Consider the following 6,000-nt stretch of genomic DNA (forward strand, 5'->3'; position numbering starts at 1 on the left):
AGGGGCCGGGCATAGTTGCTCAAGCCTGTAATCCCAGCACTTTGGGAGGCTGAGGCAGTCAGATCACCTGAGATCAAGAGTTTGAGACCAGCCTGGCCAACATGGCAAAACCCCGTCTCTACTAAAAAGACAAAAAAATTAGCTGGGCATGGTGGCCAACACTGGTAGTCCCAGCTACTCAGGAGGCTGAGGCAGGAGAATCGCTGGAACCTGGGAGGCAGAGATTGCAGTGAGCCGAGATTGCACCATTGCACTCCACCCTGGGCGACAGAGCAAGACTCTGTCTCAAAAAAAAAGAAAGAAAGCTGGAGAGAACAGTGACACTATGTCTCAGTAGCATCTGTTATCCTAGATGATGTTAAAGAGTTCTGTTGAATGCTTTTTTTTCACAACTCTCTTCTACTCTGAATTATAAAATGTAATAGTGTGGTATTAGAAAAGACAGCTAATCCTTTAGAAGTTGGTTCATATATTATTTTGACCCTTGGTCATTGATTATTTTACTGGCCAGTTTGTGAAGCTTTTCTTGATTTTTTTTTTTATTCCAGATCTTTAGACCTCACTACGAAACAACCCACTTGTTAGGAAACATTGATACAGTCATTGGAAAATCTTAACCATATGTGGTAGAGTGGCCACAAGCAAAAGCATGAGGCTTAGGCCTGAAACTTCAGGGCTTTGTTTGATACATGTATCAATTTACGTAGAATTGATCAAAGCATATCTGTGACTGCTACTGATTACCATAGAAAAATAGCTGAGTAACTGTTGCTTTATTCTGTAATATCAGTGTGTATAATAAAAAATAAATTTTGTTCATTGCCTCCAGTTCTGGCACACAGTTCCTAAAGCCCTTTGAATCTCCAAAGTAATGAGTGTCTTTTGTACTCTAATGAGAAGATTGTTGACTGGGGTCCCCTAGATAGCTTTAGGATGGGGGCTGGTGCCAGAAAGACCAAGGATTGGAACTTTCAACCCCACCTCTGACTTCCAGCAGGGAGAGAGGGCCTGGAGATTTAGATAATTACCAATGGCCATGATTTAATCAATCATGCTTACATAAAGAAACCTCTATAAAACCCCATAAATGACAGTTTGGAGAGCTTCTGGGTTGGTGGATACAGTGAGGTGCTGGGAGGGTGGCATGCTTGGAGGTGGCATGGAAGCTGTGTACCCACCTCCTACCCCTACCCCATTGCCCTGTGCTAGGTTTCTCTTCGATTTGGCTGTTGCCTTCCTGAGTTGTAGTAGCCTTTTAAACAAACCAGTAATAGTAAGTAAAGTGCTTTACTGAGTTCTGTGTTATTCTAGCAAATTATTAAATCTGAGACGGGGTCATGGGAACCCTCAAATTTGTAGTCTGTAGGCAGAAATGGGAGTAGCCTGGGCATGTCATCTGTGGCTAGCAGCTGTGGCAGGCAGTCTTATGGGACTGAGCTCTTAGTCTGTGAGGTCTGGGCTAACTCCAGGTAGTTACTATCAGAATTGTATTGAATTGTTGGACACCTAATTGGTGTCTGAAGAATTGGTTGGTGTGATTAAAAAAAAAAAAAAAAAACCCTAAACATTTGGTGTCAGAAGTGTTGTAAGTAAAAACAGTTCATTATCAGGTACTTAAATTCAAAGATGGTCTAGATTTTATTTGTGTGATCACTGGCTTCTCTCTTGTAATATTGAGGGTTAGTTATCAAGGTAATTTTTAAATGACTTAGACATTTAAAAAATAGAATAAAAATACTAATTTACAAATAAACAAGGGTTAAATCAGGCTGTATAAATCAGTGGAGATGTAAGCCCTTTAAGGCAATATCCATATCTCTGTTTCTGTGAAATTTCAGTGTGGAATCTTCTAAGATAATTGTGACTATTTTGTAGGCCATAAGGAGAAAAGTGACATCTGGTATATCTGGACCATAGACCTTAAAGGATTCTAACACAAACACATACCAAGCTTGATTGGTATTGAACTGGCCTGGGGAAAAGTATGTCATAATAGCAGAAACTCTGTGATGGTATGGATGGAGAACTTTATAAAGCCAAGGAACTGAATCCGGGCACCGTGGTCAAAGAGGAAAACTTCTAGCATCTCCCTGTAGCCATACGTAATTCTATAGGTATTACCATTCCCTCTCAACTCATTCTGTATTATTAGGGAAATAAAGTCTTTCTCTAACATTTTTCTGTTCTCATAATGTAGTTTGAAATGCAGTCACTTTTACTTAAACTTATCTTTTGGAATAAAATAATTTATGGAATTAATAGCACTCAGATTGTTTCACCAGACTACTTGTAGAAATTCTGGATTAGTTGATTAACCACAGTTCATAGCTTCCTAGTTGCACATTATCCTTAGGTTTCAAAAATTCCTTTCTGAATAAGAGATGCAAAACAACCCACCCAGGAACAAATTATTTGCTTGGTTAGCAGAGCAGTATCATTCGTAGCACACACGAAATTGAGCTAAGAACCAGAGCTAATCCAAGATTTTAGAGTTGTCTTAGCTCTGCTAATTTTCTTTATTATTTTGCTTGTATTTTCATTCTCACACAACTCTCTCAAGTGATTAAGCTGTACTTAAGTATTTTTTAAAATTGTCTTTAAAAAGGTTCTTACTGTTTTGTTTCAGAAAGGACATGCTATAGCTAATACACTTTTTGTAATCTTATGGTGGCCGTGGAAGTGTGCCATTCAGACCTCCTGCTGGTGGGAGGCACAAATGACTGACAGTCCCAGCTGTGGTCCCTCTGGATCCACCACCTCATTCTTGCTAAGGTCACACTGATGGTGACTCCACATGGCCAGTGAATGAATGAGTGTAGGTAGGCCTGTTCATAAGAAACACAGTTCTCCTCTAATTGGCAGGGCATTACTTCCTATTACTGCTTAATAATTACTCTAAAATTTAACAGCTTAAAACAAACATTCATCTCACATGGTTTCTGAGGATCAGGAATCTGGGAGTGACTTACGTAGGTATTTCTGCCTCAGGGTCCCTCATGAGGTTGTAGTCAAGCAGTTGGCCAGGGCTGTAGTCATCTGCAGGCTGGACTAGGGCTGGAAGATGTCCTTCCAGGATGGCTCACATATTCATACATGGATATTGGCAAGAGCCTACAGTTCCTTGCTGACTGCTGTTGACTTCAGATCCTTGTCACATGGTTGTCTCCACAGGGCAGCAGCTAACATACTTTTTCAGGGTCCAGATTTGTTGGGGACAAGTAAGAGTAGTTTGGTTTTTGTCTTAGGTATCATTTATTCTGAGATGCTTTTTCTAAACATCACTCCCACCAAGAGTTGCCAGATACAGCAAGTAGAGGACAATATTGGAACATACTTCTACTAAAAAATTATTCATTGTTCATCTAAAATTCAAGTTTAACTAGGTGTCTTATGTTTTATCTGATAGCCTTTCTGGGTTTAGTTTGTCTTCTCTGTGCACCTGTGGTACCCTGTGGTATCCCATTTCTATATTTACTGCACTATATTTTAATTGTCTATTTAGTTGCCAGTATCTTCCCACTAGAGTAAAATTTCTCCATGGGAATAAACTGTCTTGTTTTTTTTTTTTTTTTTTAATTCACTGTTATATCCCCAGTGCCAAGCACTGTGCTTGACCTGTAATAGGTACTCAATAGCCAGGCATGGTGGCTCACACCTGTAATCCCAGCACTTTGGGAGGCCGAGGCGGGCGGATCATGAGGTTAGGAGTTCGAGACCAGCCTGACCAACATGGTGAAACCCCATCTCTACTAAAAATACAAAAATTAGCCGGGTGTGGTGGTGCGTACCTGTAATCCCAGCTACTCAGGAGGCTGAGGCAGGAGAATCGCTTGAACTTGGGAGGCAGAGGTTGCAGTGAGCCGAGATCGTGCCACTGCACTCCAGCCTGGGCGACAGAGCGAGACTCTGTCTCAAAAAAAAAAAAAAAAGGTACTCCATAAATACATGTGGGCTTTCCAAGAATGAAAACACTTGGTCTTATAATTGCATGCACTTTTCTCCTCCACCTTTTCTTCCTCCTCAGCATTGATTGTCATGGTGAATCTCAGTGGAATGCTAATGCAGCAAAAGGGCTAATAATTCTAAGATTCAAGAACTTGTGTTATCACTTTATATATAAGCTTCAGGTTCCCTTCTGGTAGCTGGAGATAATATCTGTTTCCTCTTGGAAGCAGGAAAAAAATGATAAAGCCTACTATTTTCTAGGACTGTACTAGCTTCAATAATTGGAAATTGGGCTTTATATAATGATAATAGGTTTTAAGGACATGGAATCAAATAGGTCTGAGTTTAAATGTTAGCCTTGTCACATACTAAAGGTGACTTCTTGGGCAAATTTGTCATGTTTCAAAACGTCGATTTTCTTATCTCTAAAATGGGAGTGATCATGCACTTTCATAAGGGCTATTGTGATGATTAAGTGATAAAACAAGTGACCTTGCCTAGCAGAGTGCCTGTTTTTGGCACATGGTAGATACACAGCAAATCCCTAATGAAGCTTCCTGGGGCTACCATATGTCCTGCGAGTGATTCTGTCTTTTGATTGATAGGCATTTATAATTCCACCAATTGTAGATTCTCATCCAAGTACATATACCAAATATCGGAACCTATGTTTTGTCTCTTACTGATATGGATTACAACACACCAGAAGAATAAAATTAACCTGTTTTATGATAATCTAAAATAGCTCATTTCTCTTATATGTAGATGAACAATTAAATGCTTGTCGAATCCCATTCCCAGTGATAGGAGGAGACTGACTGCATTGCAGGATCAAAAGTGGATGTTTTTATGATTGTTGTCTGCCACAAACTAGTTGTCTCTGGGATGACTTTTCCAATATCTCCTGCTTAAAATCCAGATCAGAAAGCTCATGAGGTTCTACTTTCTCAGTCTTTGGCTCTTCTGAAAATCAAGTTCAAGTACAACTTTTGGCCCTTCACATCGCTGGAGGTTTCTGTCCTTAATAGTCTTACATGCATTAGAATTGTTGATTGTACCATCTCTTATGTCCCTAACACTGTCTTTCCCCACTTGATCCATGCTTTTTAGTTTCATGAATAAGAAAAGTGAATCTCATAAAGGTAAAATGACTTACTGCAGACCACACAAATAGTCAGCTGGGATTTGAACTAGGTATGTTGACTTCATTGCAATATGCATACCACATGCCAATTGTTTTAGTGGATGAGAATTATGAAACCTGTGCATTGATATACAAACACGAGGTGTTAATATTATGAAGTGCCACCCCAAGATACGCGATAACCCCTATAGCAGAGGGTTTATAGTTGATTTAAGGAGAACTGATACATAAATAAATAACAAAACATAGTGTCAATGATTCATATAGGCAAAACAAGCTACTAAAGTCATAATTATTTTTATCCATCTAGAATATTTTTTGATATTTTATTAATCTCATTTTGTGTCTGGATTCTTATACTTAGCATAATGTTTTCAAGATTCATTCATGTTGTGTGAATCAGTAGTTCTCCAGTCATGGGTTGATGAACATTTTTGTTGTTTCACTAGTGGACCATTATTAATAAAACTGCTGTGAACATTCAAATACAAGCTTATGTGTTGACATAAGTTTTCATCTCTCTAAGGTAAATACCTAGAAGTGGAATTGCTGGGTCATATGGTAAGTGTATATTTAACTTTATAAGCAATTACCAAACATGTTTCCCAAAGTGTTTGTACAAGTTGGCATTCCCATCAGCAATGTGTATAAGAGTTCTAGTGCCCTGTGTCCTTGCCAACACTTGGTATGGTCAGTTTTTTTTTTTTTTTTTTCCATTTTAGTGATTCAGGTGAGTTTGGTGCTCAGTGTGGTTTTAATTTGTATTTCCCTAATGACTAATGATATTATGAATCTTTTCATGTGCTTATTTGCCATCAGCATATCTTCTTTGGTTACATAAGTGTTTAAATCTTTTGCAGATTTTTTATTGAGTTGTTTGTCTTGTTATTGTCTTATTCATTTTACAAGTC

General features: G+C 38.7%; 1 protein-coding gene and 1 pseudogene across 11 annotated transcripts in view; both read left to right on the forward strand.

The window, feature by feature from the left end:
• TFDP2 (transcription factor Dp-2) overlaps nt 1–6,000 on the forward strand; it is a 193,162-nt gene that overhangs the window by 91,505 nt on the left and 95,657 nt on the right. The window contains exon 2 of one of the 11 annotated variants that reach the window (XM_058433379.1): nt 5,616–5,650. The exons of the other annotated variants lie outside the window; for them this stretch is intronic. The gene's annotated coding sequence lies outside the window, so the exon portion shown is untranslated. The remainder of the gene's footprint in view (nt 1–5,615; nt 5,651–6,000) is intronic. 11 annotated transcript variants of the gene reach the window in all.
• Nucleotides 5,688–6,000, forward strand: part of LOC116462057 (large ribosomal subunit protein eL19-like) — an 11,265-nt pseudogene continuing 10,952 nt past the window's right edge.

Source organism: Hylobates moloch, unplaced genomic scaffold (assembly GCF_009828535.3).
Source record: "Hylobates moloch isolate HMO894 unplaced genomic scaffold, HMol_V3 SCAFFOLD_22, whole genome shotgun sequence".
Lineage (NCBI taxonomy): Eukaryota > Metazoa > Chordata > Mammalia > Primates > Hylobatidae > Hylobates > Hylobates moloch.